This window comes from Podarcis erhardii (assembly GCF_964252035.2).
Source record: "Podarcis erhardii genome assembly, chromosome: 3".
Taxonomy (NCBI): domain Eukaryota; kingdom Metazoa; phylum Chordata; class Lepidosauria; order Squamata; family Lacertidae; genus Podarcis; species Podarcis erhardii.
Window position 1 is genome coordinate 39,989,482 of NC_138507.1, and position 22,219 is coordinate 40,011,700.

Below are 22,219 nucleotides of genomic sequence, written 5' to 3' on the forward strand. Positions count from 1 at the left end.
TAACATGATTAACTACAATACACCATCACAGAAATGTTTATCTTTGCTTAATTAGTCTCTCATTACCATGAGAAATCCACTTTACAGCATTTTAGCTTATAATTGCTCCTGTTCATATCTTAGCTCGGAGAATATTTATAATTTATTTCTTATTTTCTGGCTCAAGTCAAGAACTAGACCAGCCCATTTTGATACAAGACATCACTTTTGCATTTTTAATCCCCCCCCTTCCTTCTTTCCCTGGGAACACCTTAGAGGACTCTTCATTTTATTTCTAAGTCTATAAGAGAGGGAGAAAAGATTTCAGAAATTAATATACGTTTATGTCCTCTTCTCATGAAGGAAAGAAAAATGTATATAGCTTTGAACATTGACAGGCAATGTACAAAACGCCCCTTTTACGCTGGCTGTTTGTATGCATTTAGGAACATTGGAAGACAATGCCTAGCCAAAGGGCAGCATAAGTCAACAGACAGGCTGAAACTGAATGCAAAAATATGGAGATGACACTGAAGGATTCTGAGGGTGTAGCGACTCATGATCTGGTAGGTGCTGATGCATTGCGACAGCTGCTTTGCTGAATATTTGGTGGCTGTTATTGCCCAGTAACCCACAACGCTCCACATCAAAATAGGCTTGCAAAACCAGTCCTCAGGTTTCACCCTTGCTAATACAAAGAGCGCCACACGTAACAAGAGTAAGGGTGTACGTGTGATGAAACATGCACGATATTGAGTGGAGGTAGTAGAACAGCCACTCAGAAAAGTGGTGGCCCGGGTGGGAGATTATGAAAATGTACTGCTGAATAAAAGAATATCACAGGTGGAAAGAGTGATATATATGCATAAGGGGAAGTGAAAGGAAATAATAGAATAATATGCTTTAGAAAAGAACTTGAAAAGGAAAGAAAGCTGGTAATTCCTGAGGGTGGGTGGATGAATAGGAGGGCTTTTGACTAGCATGGGAAAAAAATACAGACCAAAGGAAGACGAGAAGAAAAGAACGTTTTGTAAAGTTAAAGACAAGAGCTTGATTAAATCTTTGACTATGTCCCTAATGAATGTCAAGGCAACTGGGCTTCTACTTTATTTGCAGATCAGGAGTTTGCTGCAAACTTTAATATATTCCAATTGATCTGCCTGTATTTTGAATTCTGCACTTTTAATTACCTGCTTGATTTAAGAGCTGCAGTTGGGGAAATTAACTGTCATTACTGCCATATTACAGAAACCCAGGTATGTATAGTGACTGGGTTCAGAAACAGGCAAATTCACACAAATCACCCATTCCTTTCCAAAAGATGTTCACGAGAAGAACAAACAAGTCAGGAGCAAAGGCAACACTGGTATGGGAAGAAAACAGTTTTCCCTTTCTGCACAGTCTAAGCACAATAACCATCCGTGTTCTTGTAGGTCTTCTTTCAATCTGCTAATATCCCATGCATGGAAGGTGAGAATAGCTTTGCTGTGATGGAGACAGATTTATACAGGTGAATTGATGGGCTGGCTATGCAAAGTAATGAGAGAGTCATTCTGCGAACATTCCCCAGTCCTCTTAAAAGGTAAAGGGACCCCTGACCATTAGGTCCAGTCGTGGCCAACTCTGGGGTTGCGGCGCTCATCTCGCTTTATTGGCCGAGGGAGCCGGTGTACAGCTTCTGGGTCATGTGGCCAGCATGACTAACCCGCTTCTGGCGAACCAGAGCAGCGCACGGAAACACTGTTTACCTTCCCGCCAGAGTGGTACCTATTTATCTACTTGCACTTTGACGTGCTTTCGAACTGCTAGGTTGGCAGGAGCAGGGACCAAGAACGGGAGCTCACCCCGTCATGGGGATTCGAACCACCGACCTTCTGATTGGCAAGTCCTAGGCTCTGTGGTTTAACCCACAGTGCCACCCAGTCCTCTTGATTAGCATCAATTGTTTTCAGTATTCCATAGGTAACCAATTTCCAGCAGTACTTAATACCATGTGTAAAATCAGGGCAGCTTTGTCCTTGTGACCAGTTTATTGTATGGAGGCTGTGCCAGCAATGTGATGGTTGGAAAGTTTGTCCTCTGTTCATTTTTTAAAACTTTTTTTAAAAAACCAAATTCACAACAAAATGTAGTTGCAACCCAATCAACACAGGTTGGAATCCAGCTTGCAAAGCATCTTGAGCTCTAGAATTTGAGTTTTGATCTCTAGGTGGTTACAACGTGGCTTTTCAGTTAGTTACAAAGATGACAAAACAGAACAATACAAATAAAATAGCACTCAGCCAAGGGTGTGTGCGTGTAAAGAATATTGGGAGGAAGGTCTCACACGTATTTTTATCTTTGCAGACAAACAGTTCTTTGCATAGGACAAGTGCTCAGTGTGAATCCAATTGTTGTGTTTCACAAAGTGAACCTAGCAAAACTGAGACATCTTCTAAAGCAGAATGACTAGCCAAACAGGATATTAGCTGAAAAGTTTGACAATGTTATATGTGTTACAGGATGCAAATTTGCTGAATGTCACATCCTGTAAGTTGGAAAAGCAAGCACCTACAATTATTCATACCCACTACAGAAATCTCACATCTGCAATCACAGCCAAAAACACAGGCTTCCATATACGTTAATTTAAATGACCACAATTTTTCAGATTTGGAAACATTTCCATCATAAAAACCAACCAATTCAGAGACATTGGATACAGATTCAACTTGTCTTAATTTGGAGGATAATAATAAATAATTGATGCATTTTCATTCATTTCTGAAACCTCTAAGAACATAAACGTCCCTTCCTGGATCAAATCAAAGGAGTCTCTGATCAGTATCTTGTCCTCACAGTTGCTACCCAGATGCCTCAAGAAAGCCACTGAGCGAGCACAATAGCACAATCTGGCTTGTGATCCCCATCAGTTGGTATTTACAGGTACATTGCATCTGATACAGGAAGCAATATAGGCATCATAACTAGTAGTTTTTACAGTCCTATCTTCCATGAATTTATTTAATCCCCTTTTAAAGCTTTCCAAACTTGTGGCCATTATTACTCCTTGTGGTAGCAAATCCATGAGTGAACTATGCACTGTGTGAAGTACTTCATTTTGTGCATCTTCCCACATTCATTCATTCAACGATCCCAGAGGGGGAACTCATATGCATTTCTCCACACCGTTCATATGCCCCTATAGCCCCTAAGTGGAAAAGAATCAAACAGCGTAATCTTTCCTTACAGAGTTGCATTTTAGTTGCCCTTCTCTACCCCTTTTCCAGCTGTCTATCTTTTTGGCACTTAAATGAAGTGTATATGGCTGATGTCAGATTTATGAGAATTCTCTCTATCACTAGCGTTCTTGGACCTCTGGCTCCCACTGCCTATTCTGAAATCTGGCTGGGTTACTGACAAAGGTGGAAGCCAATAGGTCTACAATTCAAGCAATTTATATACACACAGTGCTTTTTTTTTCTTAAAAAATGTTTAGGGGTACTCTCAATTTGACTCAAGAAAACCCCCATTTTATAGTTCAAATCGGGCGAAACAAATACAGTAAATGGACAAAAGTACAAAGATTCACAAAATGTTTAGGGGTATGCATACCCCTGCATGCCCCCAGAAAAAAAGCACTGCATACACAACCATATACTGTTGAAAGCTGTTATGATGGGACTGCAATGGACAAGCATTGGAGCAGGAGACTCGTGCTTTGCTTGCTTTCACAGACTGCTGTTGTTGCTGTGCTCTTACAGCTGTGCTAGGAAGATGGGAGTGTCAAATGTAAATAGGCTAGCTCAAGTGGGTTTTGGGTTGAGAGCCGAAAGCCCCATTTATTGTAGACTGCCTCTTTCAGACCCATTAACGGCAGTGACTTGTGCAGCGTTGTGTTAACAAATGGATACTGTGTGCACACATCTCAACTACCTAAAGTGGTGACTTTCCATTTGCAATTAACAGACCTCAGCCACACAATTATTTCTCTGTGTACAAAGAGGTACAGTTGCAATGTCAAGGTGGTTCATGTTTATGCTGGAGGGAATCTGAAGAAGGTTGAGAGAGAGAGAAAGGTGTGATGGTTAACCATTTTCACCCTTCATCCCAGGCACATTGGATTTTGTTTGCGTGGATTGACCCCTGGTCTTTGAACTTTGGACTTAACAAACAGTACTGACTTGCTGCCAGGTTGAGGCTATATAAGCAGCACCTCTCTAGTTTAGAAATCAAGGTGGCTAACATTCTAAGCTAATAAAAATATGCAAGGATATAAAGAAAGCAAGATCCCAGGATGCATCACTGAGATGGAACCAAAAAGCAGATCAGTAATGGAAAGCCTAATCAAAGGTAAGAAATGGAAGCAGGCATATTTCATTCAGAAGCACCAGCAACTGAGAAAGCCAGCAAAAGGACCAAGTGGACCTCTCTTGGGGACTATTCCAAATTCTGAGCACACCACTAAAAAAATATGTGGTTTGTGAGGGGCCAACAGGTGGCACGTTGGAAGATGGCTGACAATAACATCTCTCTGACCCACACGAGGTAATTAAGGGGCTGCTATGGGAAGTATGCAGCCTTCCCTTCCCCCCAGGATGTGGGGAGACCCTGGCTTGCCAGCGGTGTTCACAATGCACCCCCAGATCCAAGAGATGGGGGTGCCGAACACTTGGCACAAGCCCTCGGTGAAGTGAGCTCTTCCTGACACCAATTCCAATTAGCCTGTGCTGGTTGCTTCAGCTCGGAATTATAATTGGAAACATACGATTGGAAAGGAAGCTGAAGCACATACATCAAGTAAAGCTCAAGATAAGGCTGCTGATTAATGGATCTCTGTGACCGGGAGTGACGGACGGATAAGTAAATCTTCTGATGAATCACCACTAGGAGACTGTGTGTTTGGAATGAAGGGGGGGTGGAGGAAAAAACCTTTTTTTTTCTTTACTCGATGTGATACAGTGGTGCCTCGCAAGACGAAATTAATCCGTTCCACGAGTCTCTTCGTCTAGCGGTTTTTTCGTCTTGCGAAGCAAGCCCATTGACGGCTTAGCGGATTAGCACTATTAGCGCTATTAGCAGCTTTTAGCGGCTTTTAGCGGCTTTTAGCGGCTTAGCGGCTTAGCGGCTTTGCGGCTTTTAGCGGCTTAGCTGCTTAGCGGCTTAGAAAAAGGGGGGAGGGGAAAAAACCCGCAGGAACTTGCAAGACATTTTCATCTTGCGAAGCAAGCCCATAGGAAATTCGTTTTGCGAAGCACCTCCAAAACGGAAAACCCTTTCGTCTAGCGGGTTTTCCGTCTTGCGAGGCATTCGTCTTGCGGGGCACCACTGTATTAATAACCCTTCACCCCAGAAAGAACGTCACGTTTTTATCAATCATAAGCAGGATTTTAAGAACTGTGTGGGGATGGATTACAACAGGAGAGAAGACTGGTGAACGGTGAGAAAGAGGAAATTTTTTATGATGCAGTTAAAAAATGGCGTCTCGCCAAGACAGGCTTGCCGGAGAAAGAAGGATGGGGGGGGGGAGAATCAGGATCGTTCAAAAGAGAAGGAGTGCTGGAATGCAAGTTTGACCTGACAGAGCCCCCTGATTTGTTTGATATATCTGGCTAGCCTGAGGAAAAATGAAGGACAGACCAAAGGTTAACTTTGTTTATAGAAGCGTTGAACAGAGGCTGTCCCGGAGAGAGATAGTTTTTGAAGAGTACAAAACCCACACAGAGACGCCAGTTTTCAGTCTGCTTGTGAGAACCATCAGAGATCGCAAAGAAAGGAATATATGATAACAACAAGATGAGAAAGAAAGTAATAAAGGACTATCCGGATCGAACTGGATAGAACTGTCTAATTAAAGCAGTAAAATATGTGATGCCTGGAGTTATCCGGAATTTTGGACTGGTGCCGAGCTTGATGTATGGGTACCCTCAACAAAAATTTAAAATTTAGCTGCATAATTTGGAACTAATGTGATTTGATTAATGTGATGTGATTGGCCTGTTAATAAAAAATATTTATTAAAAAAAAATAAAAAATATGTGGTTTGTGACATACAACTAATGGGAATGGCAGAGGACAGGGGCCAAGCCTCACGGGTAAATCATAGCTCCTGTGCAATTTCATACCGGGGTGGAAAGCAAATCTTAATTACTCTGGCCTCTGTGTATGTAAACTTTAGAGCTTTAAAGCTTAATGCCAGTACCATGAAGTGGGTCAACAAACAAATTACATAACATGCAATATCAACATTATAAGCCTTACGATTGAATTAATTAAGAAGAAGAAGAAGAAGAAGAGTTTGGATTTGATATCCCGCCTTTCACTCCCTTTAAGGAGTCTCAAAGCGGCTAACATTCTCCTTTCCCTTCCTCCCCCACAACAAACACTCTGTGAGGTGAGTGGGGCTGAGAGACTTCACAGAAGTGTGACTGGCCCAAGGTCACCCAGCAGCTGCATGTGGAGGAGCGGAGACGCGAACCCGGTTCCCCAGATTAGGAGACTACCGCTCTTAACCACTACACCACACTGGCTCCTCCAGTGGGCTCTGTGTATAACAGTGGGCTCTGTGTATAATACAACAAAGCACTGCATATGTTAAATAATGACCAAGTGTGCTCAATTTTTCAGCGATCAACAAAATGCAATACATTTAGATGAAATAAATGGCAAAACCACAAGGGCAGGAAATCAGCCTCCATCACTAACTAATGCGCACTCTGCATACCAAAGCGGTTCCTTGCTGTAACTCTTAAATATCATGGTCAGCCTTGTTGACCCTTTTCAGCTCGGTCCTGTAATTGTGTGAATCTGGCACCAGGCCTAAGAGGATGACATTAATAGCGGAGCCACTCTTGTTATAAGGACCCTGGAAATCACACCTTTCAATATGTTTCTGTTTCAGGTATTCTGTGCCTGGAAGAAATGCAGCCATTTTCACAGCAGCTGTACCGGTAAGAAATGACCAATAAGCAGCATGCAATGTTTATTTATTTATGGCATTTATTTCCTGCTATTTGCCCAAGGAGCTCCAGGTAGGACAAGGGCTTCCCCTTCGATTTTCACAACAGCCCTGTGAGGTAGGCTAGGCTGAGAGACAATGACAACTGGCCCAAGGTCACCCAGTGAATTGAGTGAGGATTTGAACCCCAGTTTCCCAGCCCCTAGTCTGGCACTCTAACCACTACACCACCGCTGACTCCAATAATGCCAACCCACCTTTGCAACACAAATCCACCATTGCAACAGGACTTCTAGTTTCTCTTCTCCCTCCTTAAGAGGAGATTTGTGGTTGGTGGGGAGAGAAGCCCTGTTGCATAAGCAAATAGCTGCTTGGGCTATCTTGGATATCGGCCAGAGTGTTTGCTTCCTCTCCCCTGATGCTAACAACGCTTATTTGGATATAAGCACCATCTTTTTGCAGCAACAGTTATTGTGGAAGTCATAAAATGAGCATCTGCTACTGTGTATATATGCAGCCTGCCACTCCATGACTATAAAATAAGAAGGAAAAGATGCTGCAACAGCCAGTGACCTTTTCAGTGGGCCATGGCCCAGCCAGGCTGACCTAGGTGTGTGTTGTCACTGCCCCCATCACCTCCATCATTCTGGGAGATGCATTGGACTTCAGTCCAACTGCACCATCTGCACCACTGCAGATTGAAATAACTGTTACATGACTGAGATGCAGAAGGAATTCTAAAAGTTTAAAATAATGTTATGGCATTTTAAATCATTTTGGCATTTTAGATCACTTTAAATTAAAGACGAGTAATTAAAGTTCTGAAAAACCTCGGCTTAAAGGTATAGTGGGAAAAACAAACAGGGACTGATATGTTGAGTATAACCAAGACATCTGGAAACACTGTGGGCACAATAAACAATTGAAGTCACATTGATGTCAATGAGGCTGTTAAACACACTTAGTTTTGACTGGATTGTGTTTTTTCTCCAGTGGAACTACAATGTGACTATTTTTGGACAGGCAGAAAATGGAGTCCATTTCACACAGCAAATGAATACTTTTAAATCTCTGTGCTTTAGTCAGTGGGAGGAAAATTGCGCATACATTTTTGTGCATTTATTTCCAAGTGCACTGCTGGTAGAATCCTGCACAAGCAAAACCAAAACCAAGCGGAAGCAGCAGGATTGTTAAATATTAATAAGTCAGCATAATAAAAAAGTATATTGCACAAGGAGCTAATTAACTCCATTGCTTATTGATCTGCCTGCAAGTCATTCAGCAGGTCATATGCGGTGTTTACATTTTCTGTAAAGTGCATATGACTTAATATCAATCAAAGCTGTTTGCCAAAGCTGATGTCTCATGGTACCATATCAAGTAAATTATAAGGCAGCTGCTAACTGCAGCAAGGTAAATCTCACAATTTTGCAAGTCATACCCTGTATAGACGTGCAGAATGTACTGTTCTTTAATTACACTAACAGCCTGCTTCTGTGCTCTGAAATAAAAGTTGGAAATGGTTGGGTGCGAAGGCTAGAGCAGTTGTTCAGCAATGCAAGTCCAACAACTTCTAGAAGCCAAACAGCTCTCCAATACATTTAATGGTAATGTTGCATTGTGTACGAAATAGGCAGTATATAAACATGATCTCCACCATCAGGTGCCCATCACAAAGGGAAAGGAACAATAAAAGGACAGTGGGCCGAATATACAGTGAACAAAGGAATTCATACAATAATGAAGGTTTTTTGTGCAGATAAGGTATATTCAGTTTGCATAAGCGTAGACAGTACAATATTTTGTGATGCCTCTTTTTAGGGATGGAACAACATGCAATTCCTTGGTTTTGAAATTATTGTTTGAAATAAGAACATAATTTCCAGTAATGAGATCAATTAGCATGAAGCATATGTGTATATAGCCCATGGTTTTGCAAATTTATGCTACTGAGTGTCTTAATTACAACCGGGAAGTGAAGCTGCTGGGGCAGGGGTTTCTTTTCTGGAGTTGGAAGTTGCATGATAGATAGAGCCATTGCTGCTCATGGTGTGCACAAACTCATTTGTCTGGCCAGTTTTTAAGTTGCTGTTTTTGTACTCCTCCATTCAGGCCTGCCAGCTTGGCCCAAGGACCGTGGGTCACACGTGAACGTCAGTGGGTGTGCTGACACAAGCCGTGCATGCTGACGGAAGCGCCTGTCGTGTGTGCAGCCCTGGTGCAAAAAAATGTGGGCCCTTGGCCCCTTCATAGGGAGCACCCAGGGGCCCCCCTACCCAGAGCCTATGCCTCCTCTATTTTCTTTTCATCTTCCCCCTACCTATCTGCAGAGCTTGTCCTCTTCACATGTGAGGGCTGTTTCCTCAGTCAAACATGGCTATCACTTTCCTCCCCAGAATTAGACTGTTTGCAAATATTGTTATTCACAGTGCAACCCTACAAATGCCTAATCAGAAACAAGTCCTACTTTAGAGTTGGAGGCAAAACACATAGCCATGTGCAAATGTATTCATTCACCCTCATTCATTTGCACACGCACACACGTGCACACACACTTTCTCTGCTGAAGCATAGGTAGCTCAATTGGTAGAGCACATGATTCTTAATCTCAGGGTTGTGGGTTTGAGTCCCTCATTGGGCAAAAGTTTCCTACATTGCAGGGGGTTGCACTATTCTGTCCTTCAGAGGGGAAATAAAAACAGAATAAAAGTTCTTTTGAATGAAAGAAACATTGAAGTATGGGTGATATCCGACATTAGTTATATGCAGAGCCGTCTCATTGAAATCATTGGATCTCCTCTTAATGTGACTTGGCTAAAGTTCACCAAAGCATTTGTAGCAATCAAGTTCAAGAGCAGTGTAGCCATTATGGACATTTAATGTGGAAGATGTTGTCAGGGGTTCAGGGAGAGAGGCGCTGCCTAGTGGCCTCCACAGGTTTAGAACCCATCAAAGGTTTGAAAAGGACAGTAGAGAATGTTACACAAAGAGACAACAGATCAAGGAGCCATGTTCAAACTGATCTATAGGGGCAGGGAAATAACACTACATATTAAGTAATTTATCTCTGAATGGTTTTAATGACTCTAATGTATTGCACTTTGGACAATAAGGCCACTGAGATGGACTGGCTGAGCTGAGGCAATGGATCAAGAAGTTTTGGTGAATCTCTCTTTAAAAACAGAAATATTGCATTTGCTTCTCCTGAAGTGAAGCTGTGCAGGGTAGGAAACCACTGGCCCTGCATGGGTCCAGATTTGCCCCACAAACTATGCCCACCCACTCCGCACATAGAGCAAATAGGCAAATATTCCTTTCTTCACCAGCTTCGGCTGAAACGGGTGATGAAAGGATGTTTCTCTGCAAGCACGGTTCAAGCCACACCCACAAAGGAAGATTCTTACTTTGGGTCAGCTGATGTCATTGTGACACCAGGCCAATAGGCAGTCCTGCCTGGCAGTCAAAATGGCCCATGTGGTGGAGGAAGCCAGGAGTTGACCCACCAGTCAAATCCTGTCCCCCACTTCCATGCTACAGGCTCATAAACGTACTTGCTGCATTAAGGCTGAAATCTAATGTACACTTGATGTACATAAAGATAGTGGGACTTGGAATTCTGAGCAGAGATGTATGAACTCAGCCTGTATGTCTTTTTATATCTTTATACCTTGCATTTGCATTCTTTTCCAGTCAGAAGCAAAATAATACTAATAATAACTCAAGGAAGCCTGGCATTACCAGACATACTGCTGCGCTGACCTTTTTGCACTATGCAGAATATGAGCCTTGTCAGCTAAACTTTGTTAAGAGGAAATTGGCAAGATCTGCAGTGTGTGCATCTAGGTGGCTTATCAGTAGTTTAACAGAGATGCTGGTATCTAATTGTGTGGAATAATGGAGATTATTGTTTCAAACTCCTAAACTGCTCATTATACAAAATGATTTTCTTGGTTCCTTTGAATTCGTCTTTTATGTTCCTCGCTAAGTGAATGCAAGTAAAACTGTAGCCTTGAAATGTGACATAGCTCTTGCATCCTTGAAAGAGCAAAATGGAATGGTCCCTTAGGGTCCAATGAGCCATCAGATCAAATAATAACTGGATATGATTGTCAGAGCCTCATGCAAGTAAATGAGTATTAATAGCCAACAGAAAAGAGAAGTGTCGTTTTTTGAGGCAGATGTGCAGGAGGAGTCCGGTATCTGTTAACAATTAGTATCCTGTCTTGTTTCTGACACATGTTATGTTTCTGAAGGGTTCTGGGAAAATGTCTGGACATCAAAATAATTTTACTGTGAGCTCTGCTCATTCTTTGGAATTTAAAAAATGGAATAATTGACTTGGGGCTGTTTCCATGGGACCTTTGCACTAGCGCAAGATTGGGGAACCTGGGGCCTTCCAGATGTTGTTGGGATGCAGCTCCCATCACTCCTAGCCAGCCTGGTCAATAGCCAGGGGAAATGGGAACTGCAGTACCAGCACCTGAACGGCAATATTTTTCCAGTCTCTGAAGTTGGTTAGAGTGTAGTGCAGGTTCAATCCCTGTATGGGACAGCTGCATATTCCTGCACTGCAGCAGGTTGGATTAGATGATCCTTAAGGTTCCTTCCAACTCTACAATTCTATGATCTATGCTTTCACGAGATGGGAAGCCACCCACATACCATGTCAGCTGCCCCCAAGACTTTGGGGGACAGTTGTGATATTTGGCATGAAGTCCTGCAGTTGTCAGGGGAAACTGGTGCAAGACGGAGTGCTTCGACATGCAGGCATGCTTTCTGCTACTATAAAGCAACAATTGGTGGGTGTGGGGGTGTGGGGGGTGAACAAACCCTAATTCCTATAATGTGGGCTTTAAGTGGTTTGTAGAGAGTCTGGTCTGGTGTGCTGTACTATTGCGAAACATCTGGTACTACAAGCTTGGAAAGCTGAGTCCTCATCATAGACTCTTGACTAGAAGTGGATCTTAATTTTTTGTCAGCTATAGCTTTATATTGCTGTTTGTGATCTTCCCTGTTTAGGGAACTTTTTAAATGACTGATGTTTTAATTTTTTTAAATCTCCTGTTGGAAGCAGCCCAGAGTGGCTGGGGAGACGCAGCCAGATGGGCAGGTTATAAGTAATAAATTATTATTATTATTAATTATTATCAACATCTCAATCACAGATTCCAGGGACTGAATTGGGTACGCATTCCCATTTACAGTACCTCCACTGTTGGTCTGGGAAGTGGAGTACACATGACTTTAGCTACAATCCATATGCATCCTGTAGTTTCTCATGAAATGCTGTGTTTTGATAGTTTTCTCCACAAACCAGCTCCGATCCAATCTGAGAAAAAGAATTACATAGCTGCATTTCAAGCTGGTAATGTATGCACAGCCCTACTTAAAGATGCAAAGTTTCAACTATCTGTTACATTCAAGCCTGGTATCTCTTGTAAAATTGGGTTGTTTTTGTTTGTTTGGAACAGTTTCTAAAGACCGCATTCCTCCTGGCCTTCGGCACTAAAGGTTAACAGAATTGCTTATGCAGTCTATTGAAACAAGTTAATAACATTTGCAGTTCATAGTGTGTCACAAGCAGTAGCTACAGTGTGATTGAAATATCTCTCTCTCTCTCTCTCTCTCTCTCTCTCTCTCTCTCTTTTATCAGATTCTGTTTTCTGGCATTTATAGCTTTTTCTTCCAGAATATGCTGCTTCATATATACACAATTTTCTCATTTATCATCTGCCCAGTTAAGAACGTTTTTGTGGGAGTGAGTGGAAATAAAATCTGCTCAGCTGTGAACATATATAAATACAGGTGTGGAAAGGATGTTTTTAACCAGCTAAAATATGTTTCGCGTACATTCTCTAAAAACAAAATCCCATGTGCTTTATCTTGACATAGAACTGGTTCCTCTGGTTGCTTGCCTTTGTCTCATTTTAATAAATGTGATTTCTGTGGGAATATAAAAATTGGGGGCGGGGGAGGAGCGTTGGCCTTGTATTGCAAAGATATTCCCTAACAAAGTGTGAACCTTGTAAAATGTGGTGTAAGCTCCACAGCTCTCTTCTCCACATTAATAGTGTGTGGAGACAGAGAAATTTACCAGAACTTGGGCAAATCAAGGTTCTAAAACAAGCAGCCTAGACAAGTAGAGCAACTCTGTGCTGCAGATGGCCCTCCCCCAACACCTGGAAGATAATGGAGAGGAAAGTGGGGAACAGGAAGAGAGCCTGAGCACAAACCCTTCTGTCTTTCATACAGTGTTAATCACGTGGGGAAAGGAACATCTGAATAGGGCTCCCTCTGGCTGTACTCAGACAAGCCAGCGTGGTGTAGTGGTTAAGAGCGGTAGACTCATAATCTGGTGAACCGGGTTCGCGTCTCCGCTCCTCCACATGCAGCTGCTGGGTGACCTTGGGCTAGTCACACTTTTTTGAAGTCTCTCAGCCCCACTCACCTCACAGAGTGTTTGTTGTGGGGGAGGAAGGGAAAGGAGAATGTTAGCCACTTTGAGACTCCTTAGAGTAGTGATAAAGCGGGATATCAAATCCAAACTCTTCTTCTTCTTCTTTGTGCAGGAAAAGCACACACATATTTTAATGCTGTGCACATCTAGACATTTGAAGTTCCTACAGCATGCACTTCAGGAACATAGATGGCTAATTTTCAGCAGCCCTCAAAGCTGCAGCGTGCATTTCTTGGAAGATGCAATTCATCCTGTAGGAAGTGCTGTTGTCACAGCCATCTATTGCCTGTTGAGTGCAATGTGAGCAATGGCTAGTGCAATGTTGAGTGCAATGTGAGCAATCTCTCTCTCTCTCTCTCTCTCTCTCTCTCTCTGTGTGTGTGTGTGTGTGTGTTGAAAGAGTACTCACTGTTTATAGCCCTGCGTACCACTGTCTGTATTGTAAGCTGCTGTTGTGTAGTTTCCATTAGTTGGGTGCTTTTCCTCTTCTGTATTGCGGCACACAACCCTACATACATCACTATTCTCACTCAGAAAACTTCTGAGTTATCTTCTGCCATAACATATAATATTTATTTATTTATTTATTTATTTATTTATTTATTTATTTATTTATTATATCCCGCCCATCTGTCCAGGCCTCCCCAGCCACTCTGGGAGGCTCCCAACAGAACATTAAAAACACGATCAAACATCAAACTTGCATTCAGAGGTCTTCTAAAAGTCAGATAGTTGCTTATTTTCTTGACATCTGATGGGAGGGCATTCCACAGGGCGGGCACCACTACCGAGAAGGCCCTCTGCCTGGTTCCCTGTAGCCTCACTTCTTGCAGTGAGGGAACTGCCAGAAGGACCTCGGAGCTGGACTTCAGTGTCCGGGCTGAACAATGGGGATGGAGACGCTCCTTCAGGTATACAGGACTGAGGCCATTTATATGTAGAACACACACACACTCACAGAGAGAGGGGGGGGGAGCAGAAGACTTGCCATGCACTAACTGATCTCTGGCTTATAGTGTAATTGAATTGTATTACTGTTTATAAATATTTTAAGACTGCAACCCGATGTACAAATACTGAGGAGTAAGCTTTCTTGAAAACAGAGGGACTTACTTTCAAGTAGAGTGGCATAAGATTATACTGATATATTGATGCCATCTGGGCAGAGAGGCAACTTCTATAAATGAATACTATTTCCTCACAGATATATAATATAAAATTTTTGGAGAGAAAATTATTTTTTTCAAATCTGGCTGAGTGCTTTGCTCTTAGATTAGTGGCAAGTGCTATGTCCCATATTCTCTCAGAATTTTTAACTAGAATTCAACTGAGTGGAAAGCTGTAGCCTTATCTGGATATTCTGAAAAGTTGCCAGAGAAACATTTCATTATTCCATGAGCATTCTAGTTCAACACATCCATTTAGAATTGCAAATTGAGATCAAAGGGGCTTGCGTGTATTTCAACTGTATTTCTGTCATCGTAATTATCAACATAACAAGGCACAGACAGTTACAAATTCATTATAATCTACTACGCAGTATGTACTGAAGAACAATTAATCAAAATGTTTATCTTTCATTAAAAAGAGAGCAGTAATTTCAGCGAGCAAAATAATATATTGGGTGAGATGGCAGCAATTCTGTCATATAAGCAGTTGTCAAGAGTTCTTTTTACATACAATCCCAGAGTAAGAGGAATGAGGAAACTTTGGCTGTCCAACTGTTGTTGGACTCCAACTCCCATCAGCCCCAGCCAGCATGGTTTATAGTCAGGGATGATGGGAGTCAGAGTTCAACAGCATCTGAAAGGCTACATGTTCACCATCCCTGATGTATAACATGCACAGCATATACCAATCACTTTTCCAGAAATACCAGCTCTTTTCTTTATTCTGCTCCAACATCACTAGGCAAATAAATAGTGCTCCCTCAGAGCATCGCTTGCCGCTGACCATGAGCGGTTTTGTCGTCTCTTCTCTCAGCCAACGAATGAGAGTCCACAATCTCCCAAGAGAGACCATTCCAATGTTCAACAGCTCTCATCATCAGAAAGCTCTTCCTGATGTTTAGTCGGAATCTCCTTTTTCATAATTTGAATCCATTGGTTTAAGTCCTACAGCCAGTGTGGTGTAGTGGTTAAGAGCGGTAGACTCGTAATCTGGTGAACCTGGTTGGCGTCTCCACTCCTCCACATGCAGCTGCTGGGTGACCTTGGGCCAGTCACACTTCTTTGAAGTCTCTCAGCCCCACTCACCTCACAGAGTGTTTGTTGTGGGGGAGGAAGGGAAAGGAGAATGTTAAGCCGCTTTGAGACTCCTTCGGGTAGTGATAAAGCGGGATATCAAATCCAAACTCCTCCTCTTCTTCTTCTACAGGAGAAAACAAGTTTGTACCATCTTCCATGTGACCGCCCTTAAGATATTTGAAGACTCCAAAGCATGCTAAAATAATCAGCTATAGCAAAGACAACCAGTGATGGGAATGAAAACAACAGCTGGTGGGTTTGGAGGGAGGTGAGGGGGGAGAAGAGGAATATACAGGGTAAAAAAAGCTCTAACTGATATATTAACATTATGTTGCTTTACCTACTTTAATAGGAATCAAGTTGGTTTGAGTATTTAGGTGGGTTATTTTATCTGTGTAAGTCCCTGGTAGTAATGATGCTTTTCTTGTTATTACTAGTTTAAAAGCTGCTGCTATTAGCAAGAGGTACTGTTGCTCTTCACTGATTCCAGATTCTTTTTAAGTTAAATATCCTTACGAGACAATGATGGAGAGACTGACTTTTCTGGTTGGCAAATGAGGACGAGGGAGGATTGGTTTAATTATTCTCAGTCCCTAGTCTCATAAAACACCTCAGGTTTATGGCCTTGTTAATTACAGCCTTGTAATTGCTGAACTACAGAACAAATGTTCTTGTTTATTTCTTGCTTTGGTTACCCTTCCCTCTTTGCTGAGCCCCCCCTCCAAATATCTGGGACCACTGCTGCTTACTCCCTATAAAGCCAGAAAGTCCCTGGTTCCAAGGAAGCAACACCAGTGAACTAACTGCCTTCGCTTTTCTTCCTCCCCTGCAGCTGGAGCACAAAGTTCCTGCCACTATTTCTCAGGGACTTAGTAACTGAACAGAGCAGTAGTGGCAGTGACCCATTCAAAAAGGCAACAATAGCAATATATTGATTTGGCAGTCCTAGCACAGCAAGGCGGCACTCATCTCCTGAGCTGCTGCGATCCTCCCTCCTGCAGACATAAAGGCCTGCAGCACCATAAAATAAATTTATTTATGGGGGTGGGGGCAAAGAAAGACAGAAGAGCGTATTTCAGGGTGTGTGTGAGAGAGAATTTTATCCCAGACACTGGATTTCAGAAAAAAGAAATAACAGTATATTTCGCATTAAGACTCCCATCCTAAATGTATTTTCTCTGAAATAAGTCCTATGGATTTTTTATTATGTAAGAGCTAACTTTTAAGTAATCGTGTTTAGGATTGAAGCTTTATTTTATTTTTCCCCTTTCTGATTCAGTTATAATTGCCAGGTGTTGGCAGACGCGTATGTTCTCTGAATAGGATTTGCACATTTTCCCCTTCCCACCCTGCCTTACTACTGATCATGCATGCAGCCCTGAGAACATGCTTGGAGGCCCTCTTACACTACAAATCCCATTATATCCCAACAGATTCTCAGGGCCAAAATTCCCACTGCATAACACACATTTTTTTCTCACCCAAAATTGCTCAAAACAGCTCACAAAAATCTCTGATAATAATAATAATAATAATATCAACACCTCCACACCCAACAGATCATTTCTTCATTAAAAAAACTCCAACAACCCACAATGCAGTTTAAAACCAATTAACAATAATAATAATAATTTATTTTATTATTTATACCCCGTCCATCTGGCTGGGTTGCCCCAGCCACTCTATCAAAAGATGCCCCCTCCTCCCCCCTGTTTTCCTGCATGCCTCAAGTACTCTACCCCTCCCGTTGTGCGGGTTCAAACCGCCAACCTTCCCATCAGCAAGCCCAAGAGGCTCGGTGGTTTAGACCACAGCGTCATCCGCATCCTCGGTTGCTGCAAGGCCATGCTGCAAAGCTTTCCATAGGCACAGGAAAGCTTTTCCCTGAGAAAACTGAGAGGAAAAGGAAAGCCAAATATGGGAAGGGAAAATGCTACAGATCCCACCCCCCTCTAAAGGAAACAATGGGGAAGAGCTGAGGGTCAGTGGAGCTTGTCATTTGATTTCCAGTTGTAAAGTTCTCTTCCCTGCCCCACTTTTGTCACTATCAGGCACCTGTGGAGAAAGGTGCCATCTATTATGTCTATTGATAATAAAGAAAAACCTTTGGGGTATATGGAAAGAGCCAGAGAGGTGCAACAGTGGGAAGACTGGTGGGGGAGGAAGGTAATTTTGTGTTGGGGCCACTTGCCTGCCCCCTGACACCACCTTATACTAGTAGCCTTTGGAAGTGAAAAGGTGTCACCATGGCACTGTGTACATTGTCACTTGCCGCAGTTACCACTCCATTCATATAGGCCTGTGGCAAATATTCAGTTTAATGTGGTGGTGTGCTCCATATCTGAAACATTTTGCAATCGTATTTAGCTTTTTATTGCCCAAATAATCAGCTTCTGTAAAATTCTCAAAACTCTGATTCATCAGAGTTTAATGGAATGGATGCAGGTGGCACTGTGGTCTAAACCACTGAGCCTCTTGGGCTTGCCGATTGGAAGGTTGATGGCTCGAATCCCTGTGACAGGGTGAGCTCCCGCTGCTCTGTCCCAGCTTCTGCCAACCTAGCAGTTTGAAAGCATGCCAGTGCAAGTAAATAAATAAGTACCACTGTGGCAGGAAGGTAAACGGTGTTTCCGTGCACTCTGCTTTCCGTCACAGTGTTCCGTTGCACCAGAAGCGGTTTAGTCCTGCTGGCCACATGACCCGGAAAGCTGTCTGTGGACAAACACCAGCTCCCTTGGCCTGAAAGCGAGACGAGCGCTGCAACCCCATAGTCACCATTGACTGTGCTTAACCGTCCAGGGGTCCTATACCTTTTAACCTTTTACCTAATGGGATATCTTAGCTGCTATTTTCATTGTGAGTTCTAGGTTGAACTTTGATGTGGTATTATAATTGTTCCTGGCAAAATTCCTGGAAGCGCGTTTGCATAAAAAGAGGTATTAGCCAGGCAGCATTTATGCTTGTGTCTTAAATCACTGAAACAGATGTGGCGGGTAATCTGTTGATTGTAAATACATCTGTGGGGTGTAATTTGTTTCTGGAAAAAGAGGCTCTTGAATTTTCTTGGTTCTTAGATGATGCTGTGTGGTAGGAGGTGCTTAATTGGCAATGCCGGTCAGATTTTAATCCATCCTGATTGTAGAGCTGCCCCACTGATGCTGTTATTTATTATGGAGAAAAATAGTGTTGTGTTACATGCCCCAATTAAACCAATTTTATTGGAATTCTTTTTGCATTATTCTAATTGCGTCGCTCTACAGTCCCAATTGAAAAATGTGCCTATTACTGCTGCATACTGCATGCCACTTTAATTATAAATGATGGGTCAATTTCTTGGTAACTGTTGTGCAGGACAGCAAGAGAGCACAACCTGTAAGCAATTTGTCATCTTCCTGTGCTACTTTAATTGACAAGACAGTTAGGACAGAAATCATTTCACGGCTGTATCTGGAATGTTATTGGTCAAATTTTCCATTATTTGCACCGTGGGGGCGCTTCAAGTTTTCATTTGTATCCACAGAAAATGAAGGCTGAACAATGAACTAACTAAATAATCGTTATCACTTTCGCTCAAGCTAGATGATATTGGGACAGTTTGGACACTGAACTAAGTGGCATTTATGCGTCAAGTACTAAAACAACTGATGTGTTGTCACACTGGGAGCATCTTGACTCCTTCAAACAGCAGCCAATGAGGAAGACGAAACTCACCATCAATTCTGCTACACCATAACTTCTAATTTACTAGCAACTACCAGAGAGAGATAGGAGCAGCTAGTTTCAGCCTCATTGTACACCACTGGTTTTAGAAGGGAAGGCATCAGTTTGTAAGCGTTGACCCACAAAAGCAACTAATAAATAACTTTGATGAATGAATGAATAAAATTATCTGCAGTGTATAATCTCATCCTGATTGTTGGTTTGCAGACATAGTCTTCTGAACAGGATTTAAAAGCTTCCATTTGATTTCCCTATTTAAAAGTCAATTATTTGCCATATATGTTTTTAGGAAGGCTTTGGAGTGAAATAAAAAACAAAGAGGTCTTTGATTGTTGTTGTTGTTGTTTAGTCATTTAGTCGTGTCCGACTCTTCGTGATCCCATGGACCAGGGCACTCCTGTCTTCCACTGCCTCCCGCAGTTTGGTAAAACTCATGCTGGTAGCTTTGAGAACACTGTCCAACCATCTCGTCCTCTGTCATCCCCTTCTCCTTCTGCCCTCCATCTTTCTGAACAACAGGGTCTTTTCCAGGGTGTCTTCTCTTCTCATGAGGTGGCCAAAGTATTAGAACGCTTTAAAAACCACCTGTGTTTATTCTATTTAAATGGTGCTATCCAGCTTTTTAATACTAACCATATATACCTAGAATTAAATCCTGCAGAATTCAGTGTATCAAGATGATGATAATAATAATAATAATAATAATAATAATAATAATAATAATAATAACCCGCCCTCCCCAGCCAGGACTGGGCTCAGGGCGGCTAACATCAAAATATACAATACATTAAAAACATAAATCAAACAAACGATTAAAATATAGCTTAAAATCCAGTCTGGAGCAGAATAATGTTTGCTGTCCCAGGATATAAACTTGGGCTTCCCAAATGTCTGATTCTAGCATTTAGGTCAGCATAGGCAAACTCGGTCCTCCATATGTTTTGGGACTACAACTCCCATCATCCCTGACCACTGGTTCTGTTAACTAGGAATGATAGTAGTCCCAAAACATCTGGAGGGCCGAGTTTGCCTATGCCTGATTTAGGTTGTATTCCTACACACGCTTACCTGGGAGTAAGGCTCATGGAACTCAGTGAAACCTGCTGCTGAGTAGATAAAGCATAAGAGAAATGTGCTCCAAGAAATAAACAGGCCTACCAGGAAAGGGGTGGTCAAGTCATGCAGAAATAACAGATTGATTCCCAACCGCCACTGCCTCCCATGGCCAACTAAAATGAAAACTGAAAAGTCCGATTTTCACTTGCATCAGAAGTACAAAGGGGCTTTTCACACATAAGGGTTCTGAAAGGAGAAAACATGACCTGGAAATGCACCAGTAGATCGGGTGCCACAGAGGGAGAAAAAAACTGCCTTTGCATGCTGCAGTGATGGCCAAACTTTGCCCTCCAGCTGTTTTTGGACTACAACTCCCATCATCCCTAGCTAACATGACCAGTGGTCAAGGATGATGGGAACTGTAGTCCAAAAACAGCTGGAGGGCCAAGTTTGGCCATCACTGGCATCACTGCTACACAACACTTTCCATCCATTTGACTGAATGCTGGCCAATCGTGGCGCTGCCTGCCACTGGGTAAAGGAATTGTTGTTCCCCGTTCCACCTTAAAACTCAGCAAGAAGTTCATATTGCAAAGTTAGATAAAGTAATTAGAGGCAGTTAAAAGGGGAAGAATTCTGGAAACCAGGGAAGGAGTGGGAGGAAGTCCTGGGGTTAAGAGAACCCCATAAAGGTATTGATAGGAACATGGCTTTGTGAAAATAAGTGTAAATATCTGTGTGTATATGTATGTGTTCAAAAAAATATGGTGTTTTTTTTTGAAAATTTGAATAAATAAATAAAAGCAAAGTAACTTCTCTCTTACACATGCATGCACATGCACACGAATATAAATTTGTAACAACATCTAAACATATAAGTAAATTAAAAGAGCTAAAACAGTGGCATATTTTTCCTGGGTTGAGTTGCAGCTACTCCAGGTGATCCCTGAAATGGCAAAAGTGCACATGAATGCTGATAGTCATCTACTGGTACCATAGCAGGGAGCTGTGTTTAACTCAGGGTGTCAATACGGCTAGTCTGAATGCGTGTCTGTCTCTTTCTTTCCTAGCACTGGAGAGATGACAGATTTTAACTGGGAAGGGATGGGGGGAGAGTGCAGACAAGCACAATCCCTGAGTATTTGTTATTGCTTTCTGTTTAGCCCAGAATCTGGTTACTGGGGCTGTATGTGGTTTATTGAATAGTTAAAAGGCCATTTAATAGCTGGGCTGGGGAAAGTGTGTCCCTTCAGCTCAACAACTTGAGTGATCTTTTCCTTCTCCGTTAGTATAGCCTGTAGCTAAGCTCAACAGTACAGAGGAGAGAAGAAGGGCAAGCGAGATGAACACCCATGATCATCTCTGTTGATTTGCCTTTGAGGTAAACACAGTTTTGAGCCCTGGGGACTCCACATGTATCTTGCTCAGTGAAGATCCAAAGTAAACCTTTAATAATAGAAGAAAGCTGGTTATCTGGGCAGGGTTTGAGATGGGGAGCAGGGATCAAAGCCAGGAAGGAAAGTTGAGAAGGCAGAGAGTGGTGAATTGAATGGAGCAGGGGTGATGATTCCCACTAAAGGAGGAGGAATTATTTTATGTGGCTGAACTAAAAAATATGTTTTTTGTTGCCTTGGGTAGCTCATGTGCCAGAGTTAGTCATTTGGACTGATTAACTGCATAGCACATTTTGTCATCTCAGCACTAGAAACAAGAGGAAATGTTGAGGAAATGGGAACTCGGGAGTAATTATTACAAAGCAGCGAAAGCACCACCCCTGCCTGTGATTCTTCTTTAAATTCAGCAAGAATCAATCTGTGGGATGTG